This window comes from Sardina pilchardus, chromosome 5 (assembly GCF_963854185.1).
Source record: "Sardina pilchardus chromosome 5, fSarPil1.1, whole genome shotgun sequence".
NCBI lineage: Eukaryota > Metazoa > Chordata > Actinopteri > Clupeiformes > Clupeidae > Sardina > Sardina pilchardus.
In genome coordinates this window covers 35072907-35091898 of record NC_084998.1, presented here as the reverse complement: position 1 = coordinate 35091898, position 18992 = coordinate 35072907, and the positions used below count along the sequence as shown (strand labels likewise).

Sequence of the window (18992 nt, the reverse complement as noted above, 5' to 3'; positions counted from 1 at the left end):
TTCAACCATTCCAACTGTCAGTTATCATCAACTATGCCTCCAGTCAACTACATGAAACCTCCATGTACCTAGCAACCAACATAGCAACCATTAAAATTAAGCGTTTATGACCGTTTCCATAGCAACCAACGTGATTTTACTACAGTAACTTCTTTATTCCTGATGATGGCCACCATATATACCCTATCAACAAATGTTTCAAAATAAAAGTCCTCACTAGCAAGTTAGCTAGTTAGCATTGTTAGCATTGTTAGCATTTTTAGCCTAACTGCTAGAAATGATTAGCTAAGTTAGCTAATCAACCTGGTTAGCATTGTTAGCATAGTTAGCATTTTTAGCATAACTGTTAGAAATGATTAGCTAAGTTAGCTAATCAACCTGGTTAGCATCGTTAGCATAGTTAGCATTGTTAGCATAACTGTTAGAAATGATTAGCTAAGTTAGCTAATCAACCTGGTTAGCATTGTTAGCATAGTTAGCATTTTTAGCATAACTGCTAGAAATCATTAGTTCAGTTAGAACTAATGTTTTAGCTTTAAACTGTCTACCTTCACACTATCAGCTTTCTTTAAACTATGCAACCACCATGTTTACCCTAGCTACACCTTAGTAACTATATCTACATTATCTACTGTATCTATACATTTTTGCATTTTCATGCACTCGTAATTTCCCTGGAATTACATTCTCTAGTTATTATTAAACTTCTTCTTCTAACGCTCGCAATTCAGCTTCAACCGTTTAACGTAGAAACTTCATTCAAACTTTGTTGCGTAGGTCTTGCTTATGCCATATGTGCTTTATATTTTTCAACTTTGTAACTTTTATACTTTTTAAACTATTAGTTAAAAACTATCACCATTTCCCCCATAGACTTAACATTGCTCATTATGACATCACGGCAGCAATTAGAATGTTACCCCAGCTGGTCAGCCACCTGGGCACCAACTGTCAGTTTCTCTCAGGCTCCTCTCTGAAGACTACATATTCTGTTCCCCTGTATCCTCTGCGCACAACAGTATCAAAATAAGTCCTCCTAATTCCATCCAACTTTATATCCATTCATCTTCTTCAAACCATTCACTCATCCACCCATTCTAAACAGTCTGCCTATCAACAACATCAATTAGACGCTCTACATTGAACTTTTAAACAATCTACTCTGTCTCAGGCTGGCTCTCTTAAGACTAGCCAGTTAAATTGATTACACCTGTATCTGTATCCACTACTCTCAGTAGAGAGCTGTGTCTCTCCATTCTACAAGAATATAAGGCACATTCCATCCAACTTTCTATCCATTCATCTTCTTCAGACCATTCACTCATCCACCCATTAAACTGTCTATCAACATCTATTAAACAATCTGCCTATCAACATCCATTAAACTCTCTGTCTATCAACATTAATTAGACTATCTACATTCAACTTTTAAATGATTTACTCTGTCTCAGGCTTTAAGCACACTCTCTCTTAAGACTAGCCAGTTAAATTGATTACACCTGTATCAACTACTCTCAGAGAGCTGTATCAGTGTCTCTCTTAACAAGAATATAAGGCACATTCCATCCAACCTTCTATCCATTCATCTTCTTCAGACCATTCACTCATCCACCCATTAAACTGTCAATCAATATCTATTAAACAATCTGCCTATCAACATCCATTAAACATTCTATCTATCAACATTAATTAGACTATCTACATACAACTTTTAAAGTATTTACTGTGGGTCCCTCTCAAGCAGCGTTTATATGTCCTCCCTCGATCCTCGATCCTCAATGATCTACATAAAGAAAGATAGAAGAAGGGCTAGACTATCCCATTGTTGCCGCTCCATCATTCTTTATGTAGATCAGTGAGGAGCGAGAGAGGACGCGTAAACGCTATGAGAAGCACCTTCTGTCTCAGGCTTTAAGCATACAATCTCATTAAGACTACAGATCCTGTTTCACTACTTCCTCTGTCCACAACTGTTTCAAAATAAAGGTCCTCACTGCAATAATACACTATTAAATCATTTAACCATTGAAACTACTCAACTATTGAACTGTTCAACCATTCCAACTGTCAGTTATCATCCACTATGCCTCCAGTCAACTACATGAAACCTCCATGTACCTAGCAACCAACATAGCAACCATTAAAAAGTGTTTATGACCGTTTCCATAGCAACCAACATGATTATACTGCAGTAACTTCTTGTTTCCTGATAGTGGCCACCATGGATACCCTAGCAACAAATGTTTCAAAATAAAAGTCCTCACTAGCAAGTTAGCTAGTTACCATGGTTAGCATAGTTAGCATTGTTAGCATAGTTAGCATTTTTAGCATAACTGCAAAAAATCATCAACTAAGTTAGCTAATTAACCTGGTTAGCATTGTTAGCAAATTTAGCATCCCAGATAGCAAACTTCATTGATTTAAAGTTGAAAATTGGTCAGATTGGTTGATGTTTGGTTTAAGTTAAAAAGTCAACATCAATTCAATGTTTAAGTGTAATCATAATTTCAACGTTGAAAAACTGGCATTTCATCAACATTGTTTCAATGTCAATGTTCCGAAGGTATGGGCCGAAGATTCTAGAATAGAGCTTTGGTACGCGCTTTAATCAACCATCCAATCAGCAAGCAGCAGATTTTATTTGAATTTTCTCCCGGAGGAGCTGGATCCTCTCGCTGCACTGCACACGTTAGAGAAGAAGAAATAGAGGTATCAGCACAACATTTGTAAAGGTAAGTTCGACATTTCTCATTTTTTATCGGTCACTATTGAGAAACTAAACTAGAAAAAGTTGTTAAATGGGTTATTGCAAGATGTAGTTCGACCGTGTTGGTGAAAGAACTGAATTTGTTGTTCGTTAGTGCTAACATCATTATGCTAGTGAGTTAGCAGCTAGATTAGCTATTATGTTAATATTCGTTTTTAGACTTGAATTTGGATTCACGGTTAAATTGTTATCGATACGTGGATGGTTAGTCTAGTGTTGGTTGGTTGGTTACCATTAGCAGGTAGCAGCTACATCCATTTTGAAGATTGGAGCACCAGAACTAACTGCTAACCGTTAGCTTATTAGCTTGCAGAGCTCCAGCCCTTGCCGTGACCCAGCTTTAGCTGCTAGCTGCTACCGAAGGAAGCTCTCGACACCTGGGACCGTTGATCCGCTGAGCTCGGTAGCGAGAGAGCTATGAATATTACCGACACACGTAAAAGAATGATCTGCATATGCGTTGGCGACTCTGGTCGTAGGTGTGACCCACTGTTTCACTGACTAATCAGAAAACTATCATCAAATATTGCCTTTCAAACAATTTCAAACCATTTACTCGTCAGCCAGCGCTTTTGCTGCCCAAACTTCTAAAACTTAGGCAATCATTTTTCACTGCTAGCAATGCAATCCTAGTGGGTCGTGGTGGGCTCGTCAGTCAGCTCTTCCCATATGGAAAATATAGAAAAAACTTATATGCCAGCAATGTGTTTTATATACAAAACTTGTATGATTTACTCTTGAAAGTGGCCCCTTTCTCGTTTTCCTCATACAACGTCATACAGTCCTTACAGCTTACAATGTTTTATATGTTTCAGGTTACACAGATTTAGCAAGGATCTTATAATGGTTTCACTGGCATATAAAAACCTGATAGATTAAGAGTAAATCATAAACGTTTTGTATATAAAACACATTGCTGGCATATAAGTTTTTCTATGTCTTTTCCGTATGGGTTTTGCTGCTCAAACCTAACAATTCTCATTTTGGTAGATTGTGGTCGTCTTAAATATCCATATAATGTCATGTCTCATGACAGGTCTCATTAACAGTGGTCTTCTGTCACCACTGTATCCCCAAATTATTGTTTCTATCTTTTTGTTGCATAGCTTTAGCTCACTTCATCATCCTAGGTATGCCACAGCTATCCCCCCCCCCCTCCTCTCCATCTCTCCATCTCTCCATTTGAAACTCCAAATATATGCCTAAAGTGTCCCCTCTTCTTTCTCCTTATGCAGATGTCCTGGCTCTCAACAAAGGCACCAGGCAGGATTGTTTTTTCTCTTGCATTCCCATAAGCCTGACTTCCTGATGTCCACTACACTCTGTTCTCAATCTTCTCCAGTCTTTTGCAAACTGTGGTAAGTATCCCCAAATTCTTGTTTCTATCTTTTTGTTATATAACTTCTACATATCACCTCACCTCATCATCCTAGGTCTGCCACAGTGATATCTTTCTCCCTCTCTCTATTTGAAACTCCACATGTATGCCAAAAGTGTTCCCTCTTCTTTTTCCTTATGCAGATGTTCAGATGTCCTATAAGCCTGACTTCCTGATGTCCACTACACTCAGTTCTCAACCTTCTCCGGTATTCTGCAAACTGTGGTAAGTATCCCTTCATTTGTTGCACAACTTCATCAAACTTTATTCTTTCTAGCTCATTCCTTTTTTTTTTTTTTGAAAGACATCTCTGCCCGAGTACTTTTCCTTTTTATTTTACTTTGTTACTGCTCTTACTCCTCCCATCCGTTTGTCCATGGAAGTAATTATTTGACTTAGAAACTCTCTAAATCTCATTACTTGACACGTGTGTTTTCTGTGCTCTCTCCTTTTAATAATCAGAATGCCTCCTTGTGTTGGATTCATGATGTTCACCATACTGCACGGCCTACTTTTTTCTTCGCAAGCTATGGAAAGAAACTCTGTTCAGCTCATGAAACGGACTGTTCACATTTTTTGACATTTGTGGAGGAAGCAGGGTATCCTGGTAATTTTATTTTGCAGCTACTATGCTCTCGTCATAGATACCTTGCATCCTACCCAGTGAGTACATTATACGATTTTGATTTCCAGTATCTGATGGACATTTTGTCTCCCATGTTGAAATATGATTATTTTATCATATTTTCTCATTACAACCTACAATTTGTATATATAGGCCCAACAAAGAGAGAAATCTGAACTGACAAAGCTGCTCTATATGCATCACAGGTCGATATTGTTGACCTTCACAAATGACTTCAGTCAGTCAGTTTCAGTTGTACATTTAGATAATTCCAAACATTGATGTCAACACACTGCTGTTCTTGTACCTAATAATAACTTTGAGTTAGTCATGGCAAAATGTGTGCAAAATATGTGATGGTTGACTTCAGAGTAAACACTCATTTTTGACAAAACCCTTCACATTGAACTTGTAGTAGAGTTGTTTGCATTAATTGAACAGGCCATCTTTGTTTTTTGTATGTGAAGGTCATTAACAAGGAATAAAATGATTGTTTTCATACACCTTTGTTATTCATTTTGCTTAGTAAGACTTGAGACAAATGTTAAGCCAACTTGAATTCATGGTTATTATGGCAATGGTATGTTTGGTGAACTGTGCTTTTTTAAATTCATTTTTACTGTTCAAAGTGCAGTTTGTTGCACTGTATTTATTACGGACATGTTATGCCAGCCGATACAACCAGATTGTATTTATCCGTATTCATAGAGTGCATGAGTGAGTGTCACGTTGTCCCGGTAACGCGATTTTCTGTTAACAAACGACCTGCATGTGGCATTTTCTATCGCCTCACCGTGTTGTTTATTTCAAAATTAAAATAAATGAATTTGAAACGGTAAAAATCACTACCATGTCGAGGCGCTTATGTATGCTTCTGGTGTACTAAAAGGAGACGTTCACGCTAGCATTAGCTAACTTAATGTAATCATGGATTAGCCCAGCTTGCCGTTACATTATACACTTTCCCCCCCATGCTAGCGTGAACATTAGCCTACACCAGAAGCATACATACACGCCTCGACATGGTAGTGACTTTTACCGCTTAAAATTCATTTTTCATTTTGAAATAAACAACACGGTGAGGAAATAGAAAATGCCACTTGCAGGTCGTTTGTTTATAACAGGAAATCGCGTTACTGGGACAACGTGACACTTTAACTTTCGCAGTGAGGTTCTGGAACCAGCTGCCGGTAAAGCATGTTTATGACACGTTTTCAATGTTGAATCAACCAAATTTCAATATTGGTACCATTGAATGAGCACTGAATCAGTGTTGAATCAACGTTTGATTATCATTGAAATTTCAATGTAATTTCAACGGCAATCACATCTGGTTGAATCAACGTTGAATCCACGTTTTAGATGATTGAAATGGTGATGTGGTTTCAACGGCAATCTCATCGAGCGCTTTCAATGTCGAAACAACTTCGGAGTTCAATGCAGATTCAACGAATCCTTTCAACGTTGATTCAATGCCATTTTGCTATCTGGGATTGTTAGCATAGTTAGCATTTTTAGCATTACTGCTAGAAATCATCGGTTAAGTTAGCTAATCAACCTGGTTAGCATTGTTAGCATTGCTAGCATAGTAAGCATTTTTAGCGTAACTGCTAGAAATCATTAGCTAAGTTAGCTAATCAACATTTTAACATGAATAGAAATCATTAGTTAAGTTAGAACTGGAACGTTTCATCTTTAAACTGTCTACCTTCACACTATCAACTCTCTGTAAACTATGCAACCACCATGTTTACCCTAGCTACACCTTAGTAACCATATCTACATTATCTATCTATTTTTGCATTTTCATGCACTGGTAATTCCTTGGAATTGCATTTCTAGTTTCATTTGTTGAAGCTTGGTTGTTCATTTAGGCCTTTCTTATTGACTGACCTGAACTGCCAGCCTGCCACCCAACTTATGCAGTTGAGAAGGAAGTTCTCCTTCTCCTGGCTTCCTGTCCCAAGGGGTCGTCGCCAGGGGTTTGAATCCTTGGCAGATCTAATAAAGGAGTAAGAAATGTGTTAAGCTCAGAAAACTGGGACAGTGCAAGTAGGATAGTTGTAGATAGGTAGGTGTGTAGTAGTTAGTAGGTAGGTTGTATGTTAATGAAGTTGGTAGATAGGTTGTACATATGTAAGTTTTTCTTTGTTGTTTAGAATTACCTTGAGTTCAGGAACTGGGACAGTGCAAGTAGGGTAGTTGTAGATAGGTAGGTATGGATAGGTGTGTAGTAGTTAGTAGGTAGGTTGTAATTAGTAGGTCAAAGGTTGTACTGTAGTTGTGGTTGGTAGGTCAAAGTTGGTAGATAGGTTTTATGTTTGTGAATTTAATTTCTTCTTTGTTGTTTAGAATTACCTTGAGTTGAGGATATCAAAAAGGCGGTTCAGTTTAGCAATGAATTCTGCCGTGTCCTTTGCCTCTGCAGGCAGCCTCTTTAGTGACACCATTGCTGAAATGCCTGCGTCACAACAGATGTGAGCACTTAATAGGAGTTCAGTATTGCATTAGAATCTTCTAAATCTGCTACTAGTCATTGTAAAGATGACTAGTGCACATGGAATGTAGGCCTACCCGCAGAAACGGTGTGGCTGAACACTTGGGTTGCCAAACTGACACGCATTTTTGAAAATGCAGGCAAAGAAATGCGTCTTTCCGTTAGCTTTGGCGCCATGCGGACGGTATGGAGCTTGTCCAGTTAATGGAATTGAACTATATGGCGCCAAAGAACATCTTTTCCTTGGATCTAAGGATGTAAGTACATATGAGCTGATATGTGAATATTTGTGATAATGTATCTTAGTCATGCCATTCATCTTAATGAAAACTTCTCATTGACAAATTATTACCAATGTGATTGGGATTGACAAATGTAGTTGCTTGTGTTTATTGTGCTTACTTTTAAGCCGTATTTAAAGAAGTTGTTCCTGATGGACTTCACCAAGTGAGGGACATCAAAAATGACAGGAACTCTCCTGACCCCCACCAGAATGCAGTGGGAGTCCTCCTCGACACCCAGAGGGTCCAGGGTGGCCCCAAGTTGGTGCATAGCTTTAACATTGGTTGTTGCCTGATCACATATTACTGCCTGCACCTTGGAAATAGGTTAATACATTATGTAAATACATGGATTGAATGTAATTGTAGATTGTTAATGTTGCTGTTTAAAAGTCTGTGCTGTGCATACTATCAGCCCTATGTTCTCTAGCTTTCCAATGGCATTCTCTATGATGCCGGCGATTTCCACCGCTGGCATTGAACTTGGTGAGAAGAAATAACCTATGGCCTGTTGAAGGACAACGTTTCAGGTAAATGTTTTTGATATATACAGCAAAAGAAAGAAAGGTCTAAAAAACAGTCAAAAAATGTTGTTAGCTTGCCTGTTTCCACTTCCCCATGATGCCCCTAACCATGAGGACCATTGCCTGTTTGGCAGCATGGCCTGAGGGAGCTACGCCATACATGGCATCGCTTCTCTTGTCGTAATCAAATTGCCTCTTGATGGCCATCTCGTCCAAAACAAGAGTGCACATTCGCTCAACATGGGTCATTGTGGAGGCGATATTTCCCATCTGGAAAATTATTCCTTCCAGGAAGCCTGGCTGTTGGAACAAGCAAAGTTAAATTAACAGTTGTAAGTACATTTTGAAATTGTGAAACTGGGTAATGTAAAGCAGTATATGTTAAATAGGTATTTACAGAGAAGTATCCGACACGTTCGGTGATGTAACGTCGAATTGTCGTCTTTGAGGGAAGAGCAAAGATACTTCTCAAATATCTAAAAGCCTTGGGGCTGCTATGTAGTATCTGCAGCCCCAGGTCTTTCAAATCATTGCTGAATCTTCTCCCTCTTCCCTTTTTTTTTGCCTCGGATAGCTGTGCCTTGATGAAGTTCCGGCAGCCTTCAGGACAGCTCTTCATCATCTCCTCCAGAATTTGATGAGGACTATGGAAGAATATGATGTAGGTATGAAGATTCAAAGATTTTGTAAAAACAAAGGTTTATAATTCAAAATTGTTATGAGGCGCAAGGTCACAGCTCAAATTTGTCTAGGTGTTAAACTCATTTTAGTCATGGTAGCCCTATGTGTGGTGAACAGACTTGGAAGTACATTACTTGGGTTGTTTAGGCTTAGCTGGCTTCCTTCTTCGTCGTTTTAGCCGTGCAACCTCTGCCTCGAGTTCTGCAATTCTTTGTGATAACAAAAAGGCATATTATATTCGATTATGAGAATGTGAGTCACAATCTTGAAATTGATTACGCTCAGAACATCACCTTGTCCTTTTGTTGAATGGTCGCCTGAGCCTGTTCTTTTGTTCTTTCCTCTATCCCTTCTCCTGCTCCTTCTTCTCCTCCTGCTCCTTCTTCTGCTACTGGTCCTTCTGCTACTGCTCCTTCGCCTCCTTCTGCTCTTTCTTCTCCTCCTTCTCTTTCTCCTTCTCTTGCTACTGCTTCTCTTTCTCCTTCTCTTTCTCCTGCTTCTTCTCTTTCTCTTTCTCTGTCTCCTTCTCCTTCTGCAACTTCTCCCTCCTCTGTCATATCCTCTATCCCTTCAGGTGCATCCTCTGATTTTTTCTCCGTCTCCCCCTCTATCTCAACAATGGCCCTCTCTTTTTCCTGCTCCTCAGAGTGCCTTCTCTCAGCTTTTGGAGGATCAAGTCAGTCAGTTAATGTCAATTAATTTAATTTCATGTTCCTGCAACTGTAATGTTATGTTTTACTTGTATTTCATGTAAATGGTCTTGTACTGTTCTTGTTCTCAAGTCTCATTCTTACCTTCACTTCTTTTCCGCCTTTTCAGAGGAGGGGAGGAAAGAGGTGGTGGGTTGATGCAATCAACCAGTGTAGGGATGGCATCGCTGGTAAGTGCATTTTTTCCATTGTGCTTTTTAAAAACATGAGCGTAAAGAAAATGCATCAGTAATTGTATTACTTTATTGTATTTAATTGTACTATTGTAATTTCTTTCCAACTACACAACTCACTTTTTGCAGGAAGCATTTCTCGAAATGTAGTTCGCAAACCACATATCCTCCATGCATTAAGTCCTGATGTGATGCATTCAGATTCAGGTCCTTTCGTCTCATATTTATGAGCCATCTCCTTCTCCTTAAATTGAAATCCATAGGGTTTAATATGACGTCGGTTAAGACCTCTTTGTCTCTCTGTTTTAACAGTTGCCCCATGATGCCCAACAGATGTATGACATCCTTCATCATCATCCTCCTCCAACCCCCCCATTTACAAACACACCACCCCTCATCCTGTAGCTGTAGTTGGTAGAATAGTAAGGTATAGTTTAGTTATAGTATAGTTCATATTGTAGTATTGTAATGTGTTGTAATGTGTTGTTCATGCAGTGTTTTTATTGTAATATTGTAGTGTAAGAAAGGTTCATGTTGTTGTCATTATGTTTAGACACCCCTTCCCACTATCCCAAAACACACACACACCTTAGTAGTAGTTTAGGTTAGTAGTAATGTTTATTTTTTTTTTATATATATATATATAATATGTTTTAGTCGTCGTGCCCCCCCCAACAAACAGCAAAAAATGTCGTTAGCTTGCCTGTTTCCACTTCCCCAAAATGCCCCTGACCATGATGACCATTGCCTGTTTGGCAGCATGGCCTGAAGGAGCTACGCCATAAATGGTGATGGTGTTGTCATTGTTCATGTAATGTTGTTATTGTAGTGTAGAAAAGCTTGTTCTTATGTTTAGACTCCCCCCCCCCACACACACACACACCCCCCCCCCCCCCCCCTACAAACATACCACCCCTCATCCTGTAGCTGTAGTAAGTAGTCTAGTGTAATGTTCATATTGTAGAATTGTCATTGTTCATGTAATTAATTAATTAATTTAATTAATTTAATTTAATGTCGCTTATAGAGCGCCAATACATTACACATGTCTCAAGGCGCTTTACAGAGTGTTTAGACATTCAAAGAGAGCCCATGAGTAACAGGGGCAAGGAAAAACTCCCTAGAATTGGAGATACATATAGGAAGAAACCTCAGACAGACCCACGACTCAAGGGCCCAACCCATCTGCCTTGGGTCAGTTACAGTACAGTCATTTGTAGTTTGAAAGTTACAATGACAATGAAAGTTCAAATAGTCCAGTGTAGGGAATAAATTGTCCATTAGTAATCCATTAGTTATTTCGGAAGGTGATGGGTCGCTGGGATCCGAGGGCCAAAGATTCGGGCAGGGAACCACAGCAGGCGATGGTAGGGCAGTCATAGGGATGGCGAAGGCAATGGCGATGGTAGGACAGTCAGAGGGATGTGACTTCAGGTGTGATGAGGGACAGGCACAGAGATGGTTGATGGCTGGTAATGGTTTACCTCACAGGTGAGGTATAGGGGAAAGGGAAGAGAAATAGAGTGTGTTAGTATTACTGTAAGTCATATTAAGTATTAATAAGTATATCAATGGTGATATAAATGGTTATACTATAGAGGGTTTACAAAACGCTTTTACACACCTCTTTTGTGGGGACAGGTGCGTAGGAATAGGTTACCCAGTTAAACCCGAAGAGGCATCCCGCACATCGTCCACCACGCATGCAAACATCCACCCACCCACCACGCACGCAACATCCACCCACCCACAATGCCCCCCCCAATGCCTCCCCCCCAGACGAACCCACACACCACCCCTGAACCGCGCGTCGGAGCAGCACGGCTGAGCATGGCCAGCCAGAGTCCGCCCACAGGCGGCGCCACCCATCCGCAGACAACCCCCCCACCACCGTCCGCGAGCAGAGAGAACGGGGCCTGCGCCAGCCCCACCCCAACCACAACACCGCGCGAACACACACCACGGCCCGACCAGGACACACAATCTGATCCAACCCGCCGCCCAGGCCCCCCGGGAGCAGCGCCCCCAGAGCAAAAGTCCAGAATGCTTCATGTTTTTGGACGTGTCATCCTGTCATCCTGTCGACACAGTCGGGAGGGGTAGGGAGGTGATGTAGTGTAATTAAAATCGTTAAAATCATTGGACATTGGTGTAATGTAATTAAAATCATTAAAACCATTGGACTTCCACTCTAGAAACACCACCCCAAGAAGGCCCGGACCGCGAGCCCAATCCAAATACAATGCCGCAACATAGCCCTCCCCTCCGCCATCCACTCCCAGCATTCCCACCTCCCCCGTCCCCCCCATCCCACAAAATGCACAGCCGTGCACATCTGATCAGACCGCATGCCCCATTGGAGATACATATAAGCTCACATAATTTTTGTGAGCTTACTTTTGCTCCTAACCCCCAAGTTCCCATACCAGCATGTAATGTTGTATGATATTACACTTTCTAGCAGACTGGTGTAAACCATCCCCAGGACTTCTTTACTGACGTCAAAGCTGTTAAGTTTCCTTAAGAGAAACAATCTTTGGGATGCCTTCTTAAAAATATGATCTGTGTGTTCAATAAAATGTAGGTTATGGTCTAATATAGTACCTAGATATTTAAAGCTGCAGACAACCTCAACATGTTGGCCCCCAATTGTAACTGGTTGACATGTAGGTTGTCCACCCCTTGTGTTGACAACAAGTTCTTTGGTCTTAGGGGTTTAGGACAAGGGCACTTTCCTCACACCAAGCCACAAGGCGGTGGATGTGATTAAGGTAGGTCCGCTCCAAATCCACATTCCCCCTGACCAATAGACCAACCATTGCCATATCATCGGCATATTTGAATAGGCTACAATTACTACCACAGATCTGCATTTCATTGATGTACATGGAGAATAACACAGGAGATAGAACACAGCCTTGAGGCACACCAGTGTTTAAAACAACCTCATCAGACATGGTACCCTGTACAGAGACCCTTTGAGGACGATCAGTTAAAAAGTCCTTAATCCATAATACAAGGTGCCCATTTGTCTCCAGTTTTGATAATCGTTTTAAAAGGATGTCAGTCTTGACCGTATTAAAAGCTGAACTAAAATCAATAAACAAAATTCTAGCGTAGGCCTCTGGGAGTTGGATGTGCTTGCTAACCACGTGAATGAGTGGCATCCTCAGTACCTCTTTGTGCCTTATATGCAAACTGTAGATTGTCTAGCAGATGAGAGTTTGCTAGACGACCCAATACTACCCTTTCCATACATTTGCATAGAATGCTGGTGAGAGCAATTGGTCTGAAGTCGTTGAGTAAGACAGGGTGAGACTTCATATAGTGCAATCTTGACCAGTTCTGTTTTCAGTAGGCCACTGGATCCAAACACGCCGCTGACTTCATCCATTCTCTTCACAATGCCCATGTTCACTGCTTCTTTGCAGCCTAACAAGCAGCTTGTTCCCTCTATCACATACTTTGAAGGAATACTTTTCCCCCTTGTAGATAGTGGTACAGGAGAACATGCCTAGGCATCTGAGATCGCCCCCTGGGCTTACAAAACGTGTCTGGAGTCCCTAACTCCACCTTAGGACTCATCTTTTTGAATGTCTTCTGATTGATCACTGTAACAGTGATCGATCAGAAGGACTCATCTTTTTGAATGACTCATCTTTTTGAATGTCTTCTGATTGATCACTGTACCTGTAACAGTGATCGATCAGAAGACATTCAAAAAGATGAGTCCTAAGGTGGAGTTCAGCATCTGCTCCCGTGTCGATTTTAAAAGTTACAGTCACATTGTTTACACGGGTGTTAGTCACATTACAGTTACAGTCACATTCCCATGGGTGTTGTTCGGCCGTAGCCACGAGGCCGGACAGAGTCCTTACCTCAACAGAACACCTTTGGGATGAATTACAGTAGAGCAGAAACTAAGAGACCGTCTCCTCGTCCAACATCAGTGTGTGACCTCACAAAAACACACTCCTAAACCTTTTGGAAAGCCTTACCTGAAGAGTTGAAGCTCTTATAGCTGCACAGAGTGGACCGACCATGATGGGCAAGCTACTTGATTTGTGTAGTGAGTTAAGCTACCAGCTACTCTACAATAAATTCAGCTTCACTACACAGAAGCTACCACCCATAAAAATGTAGCAAACTAAGTTACACAATCCTGTCAAAAGTAGCTTGATAAATAGCAGCTAACTTTCAATTAAAACTGCAAGTCGACACAATTTTAGTTGTCAACACAACTTTCAGTCAGATAAGGGCTAAAATATGTTTAGATTGATTTATTGAACAATTAGCCCAATACACAAAAAAACAGATGCAAATCAGAGCACATTTTAGCTCTAGTATGCAAGAATGCCTTTTGAGCTTGTTAATAAAATAAATGTATTTTCAAGGAAGAAAATAATGTACGTGATAATAGTCGGTCGCATATTACAATTCATACATGGCCTGTAGTTCGTGATGGTTAAGGTAAACTTTCGTTTCGCAGGGCTGCATTAACCAATCAAATAAGCTCAGCTGGATCAAGATACTTTAAGAAAAGATAGTAGGCCTAGTCTAGGATTGCATGAGCAGAACGTAAATTGTATTAGAAGTGAACATCAGTTAATAGGCCTACTTTAAAAAAAAGTAGAAGTGCCTTTGCACCAAAAAAACCGGGACATTTGGGAAAGACATTTTAAAGAGAGAACAATGCCAGGAAAAACAGAATGTGTGGCAACCCTATCGCATGCACTTGTACCCGGCGTTGTCGTGGACACATAAACATCCTGGCTGTCTTCCTAATTTGTGTGTGTTGATGGCTACAGGAGACGCTGTTATATGAACATCAGAAATGTACAGGAGAAAATAGCTTTCGAGGACACTACTGCCCTACTTGATCAATAAAATATCTTAGCTACAGAAAAGTTACTTGGTTTTGTAAATAGCGACGTTACCGTCAAGCTACTGAAAAATTTAGTTAAGCTAGTAGCGTCGCTACTGCCCATCACTGGGACCGACATCATATCAAACCCTATAGGGAGGGAAAGTAATCTCATCGCCATCTAGTGGTTGCGTTCCTAGAGGCTAGCGGGAGGGGATGGGATTTTCTTATAGAAAAAATATATCTCGGCCCACGATGGGAAGTTAGTTAAATGCCTTCAATATGCTATGCATGTAGGTCAGCTCTATTGCTTCGAGTGGTCATACTTTATTTTTTAGGATCAGTTTAATTGTTTTGAGTTTGTTTGTAACATGGTGATAACAAACTACAGTAGCTAGCTACAGTAGCATTTGACGTCACCAGTTTGGGCGCTTCATCTCCAACTGATCAAAACGGCAATTTGCTTAACTGGCTTATCATATTTTTGTAATAACAGAGAGCGATGTAAACCACGTGGTAATTACCTTTATGTTGGGATAACTTGTGTTGTGCTCCTACTCACACAAGAGCTGGCAGTAAGTGTGATTGTCTACTAACTAACCAACTAGCTAACAGGCTAATAAACAAACCATGCTAGGTGAGTAACGTCGTGGAAGGGTGTCACGTCACTTGAAGTTGTAGTCCATTTATGAAATGAAACGAGCAATTACGGTTTTTTTAAATAAGGCGAAATAGGGTCTGATATTTTCACAGTTAGTAGATTATTACAGTATGCAGACTGAAAAATATTTTTGGTGGATAAGATCGCTGGTATAGCTGCGTAGTATTTTTTTGAAAAGTCGGTCTATGGGACTTCACATTGGAGCTGCTCTTCGATAGGAACGCAACCACTTGGGGCGCTGGTTTTCACTTTCCCTCCCTATGGATTAAGAATGGGATGTCACTGAAGTTCATACGCGAGTCAAGGCAGGTGACCCAATACTTCTGGCAATATAGTGTATATTTGGCTAACTTACTTGTACTTACTGTAAATAGACATTTCAAATACAGTCGTACAGTCGCTCAAATACAGTCATGACAGCCGAACAAAGTTATGCATGTTCGTGCAAAGTAACATTATGTTAGTGCATAGGTTAGAGGAGGTCTGTGTGGGAGGTGTTCTATAGGCCAAGGTGAGGGATTTAAATGTAATTCTGGCCACTGTAGGAAGCCAATGAAGAGTAACTAAGAGGAGTAACTAAGAGACATATATCCTCTTTGAATGATTAAACATTCTGAATCAGCAATCTCACTACACAAGCAGGCATGCCATCTACAGTCAGACGATAGTCCAGTTTGGAGATGACCAGTGTCTTAACAATGGTCATCTCCAGAGTCTTGTGTCAGATAATGTCTGACCTAATTGAAAAGGACAAATCAATTCATGATTCGAAGTTTCATAAAGGCCATGATCCTAGATTATCTTTTAAATTTGGGCAATTCCATATCAGTTGGAACAGGTCCGACACCATGGTCCTCAGTTTTTCCTGATTTTTGGTCCAAATGTTCCTCCATGTCTCATTAGAAGAAAACCAAAATTTTAGCTGGGTATCTTGTTTAGTTTCTGAGATATGGCTCTTCAAATGTGGTTAGACGCGTCCTAAAAAAAGGCTGAAAATTCTGGATTTAATGAGCACCACTTTTTTTTAAACCCCTCTCCTCTCTTAACTCATTGGCTGCCAGCCATTTTCAGTGCAGAGCGCTCCATACTGCCAGACGTTTTACAACATTTTGACCGTTTTTCCAAGATCCACCGAACGGTGAGATTTATGACTATGTAAACACCAAAGGTACCAAATGAAAGAGTAGACTCTCTTCTTTTACCAGGAAAAATCGGTTTGTTTCTATCGTTTTCCGTTCTTTAGTAATCGTCAGTAGAACATGGGTTGGTTATGCTAAAAACACCTGTTTTTGACCAAAAAATGGAGAAAACGATCTTTTTGTGAAAATCAACTTTTTAACGTTAGCGTTTCAGTAGTATGTCAACCACGATTGCACTGTTATCTCGTCAGTCTCGTCAAGGTTGCTAGGGACTCTGATGGTCGCTAAAGACTCTGAACAGGACGGTAGACTTAGCAAGCTAGCACTAGCAAAGTTGTTGTTAGTCTATATAGCAATATTCAATGTAAATGCATCATACCGTTCACATGTTTTCCATCCTTGATGTAAGAAGTAAGCATATTTATTCGCTGGATCACGTGCAAACTAGATCCACTGTGGTCGATCTTCAGTTTGTTAGCTTGCATCTTGCATGTTGCATCTCTGCATGTTGGCAGATACTAATCATCCAAATGGCACTGCTGCCATCTAGCGGCTCGGATCGCTAGTACAGTCTGTTTACAAGCCTGAAACCATGCCAGATCGTTCCCAAGCCCACCCAGGAGCCCTCCCCATTGAAAAACGCAATTGACGTCTATAGACGTCAATGGCAGTCAAGGTATGTGTCTAAAATGACGTTTAAAGACGTCAATGGCAGTGAATGAGTTAAGGCTACCATATTATTTTCTAAAAATTTGAACACTGGGGCAGTACCCTGTGTTGTTGTCCAAAATCATAAAGGAATTACAGTCCTTCCCACCATTGGAGACTTATTCATCGAAACAAACCCATATTTGTTTTGAAAGCAATGAAAAAAAACCTGTTTTTGTTCTCTTATGGTCATGAATGGCTAGCACTCACAGTTTTAAAACTCTACATATATATAGTCCATGAGTAAGAGAACATGTTGACAAAAAATTGAGAATGTTAGTTTTCGTATTTCGAGGCTATGAGCCTTCAAAGTTGGCCAAAATGGCGTTTTTTCCTAAAAATGCCACTTTTATTGCCTTTTTTCCAAGGACAAGATGAAATGCAAATCCAACATTTCTTTTTTTCTGCAATAGTGTGGCACTTTGTAGATCATGTGAATGTGGTAGATCCAACCTATCCATTTTAATATCCCCACAGCACATATCTGAAGTTAGAAAAAATGAAAAAATGTCTTTGCTGAAGGAGGTGTTGGTTTGATTTGTATGAACCTCTTAGAAGGACAATATGGGGTGTAAACCCATTTTGTCTTTTTGAGGGATCAGCATGCCATCCTGTTAACAGGATAAAAATCTTATATCCCATTTTTACTCTTTATTGATCCCTTAGAATATGTCCAAAAGTTGTCATAAATGAAAAAAGGCGACTAAATTGAGGGGCTTAAATGGCCAAGTGGATCAAGTCACACAAGGCTAAAAATGAAATATAAGACAGAAGAGATACTGAGGGAGAACACTGTGAAATGTATAAGCCCTGCTATGATGGCCTTTGAACCCACTGTGTCCTTAACTGAGGTTCAGTCTTATTAAACAAATTTCTTCTGCATGAAGCATATTGTCTCCTGGTTGCTGTTGGAGTTACCGTTGGATGCAGCTTGCATTGTGATTTGTTCTAATGGTATCCCTGGACAATTAACCCGAGATCCACTTAGATAAACATAACCCTAGGACCAGTGAAAATCCTACACTTTTTGGTCATCCATATCCATCCATAAGTTAAACCCTAAGGGAGGATTTTTTTATGTCACGCAAAGTGGGTACCAATCAACTCCAAATGGTCTGAAACATACTCCTACATAATATCCCAAACCATGATTTTGGCCTCAACACTTAAGCAAATTTCATTTTTTTGTTTTTTCCCATTCGTTTCAATGGGAAATAGTTTTTTGCGAACAACTCTTGAACGGAAGGTCGTAGACTCAATCTGATTTGCTCCATCAGACATAATTCGACCATGAGGATCAAGCAAGAAGTAAATGTTTATTTCTATGACCTTCCGTTCTCTAGATATAGCCTTTTTAAAGTTTATTTCCTGTTTTAAACCAACTTCCGGTTATCACAGGATATTAGGGACACAGTGGGTTCAAAGGCCACTGAACAGGGTTAAACATTTCACAGTGTTCTCCCTCAGTATCTCATCTGTCTTATATTACATTTGTAGCCTTGTGTGACTTGATACACTTGGCCATTTAAGCCCCTCAATTTAGTCGCCTTTTTTCATTTATGACAACTTTTGGACATATTCTAAGGGATCAATAAAGAGTAAAAATGGGATATAAGATTTTTATCCTGTTAACAGGATGGCATGCTGATCCCTCAAAAAGACAAAATGGGTTTACACCCCATATTGTCCTTCTAAGAGGTTCATACAAATCAAACCAACACCTCCTTCAGCAAAGACATTTTTTCATTTTTTCTAACTTCAGATATGTGCTGTGGGGATATTAAAATGGATAGGTTGGATCTACCACATTCACATGATCTACAAAGTGCCACACTATTGCAGAAAAAAAGAAATGTTGGATTTGCATTTCATCTTGTCCTTGGAAAAAGGCAATAAAAGTGGCATTTTTAGGAAAAAACGCAATTTTGGCCAACTTTGAAGGCTCATAGCCTCGAAATACGAAAACTAACATTCTCAATTGTTT

At 40.1% G+C, this 18992-nt stretch overlaps 2 long non-coding RNA genes across 3 annotated transcripts; both read left to right on the top strand.

Moving 5' to 3' along the window:
* Window positions 1-2494: 2494 nt before the first annotated feature.
* On the top strand, window positions 2495-4840 carry LOC134079679 (uncharacterized). Its single transcript, XR_009939109.1, has 4 exons — window positions 2495-2732; window positions 4003-4125; window positions 4289-4370; window positions 4608-4840. It is a non-coding gene; the product is annotated as an uncharacterized LOC134079679 (long non-coding RNA).
* Window positions 4841-6618: 1778 nt separating this feature from the next.
* On the top strand, window positions 6619-10463 carry LOC134079680 (uncharacterized). Of its 2 annotated transcripts, XR_009939110.1 has the most exons (7): window positions 6619-7524; window positions 7677-8078; window positions 8207-8404; window positions 8647-8733; window positions 9573-9633; window positions 9766-9843; window positions 9949-10463. It is a non-coding gene; the product is annotated as an uncharacterized LOC134079680 (long non-coding RNA). The 2 variants fall into 2 exon arrangements; XR_009939111.1 differs by having other exon boundaries at window positions 8647-8737; window positions 9573-10463.
* Window positions 10464-18992: the final 8529 nt, after the last annotated feature.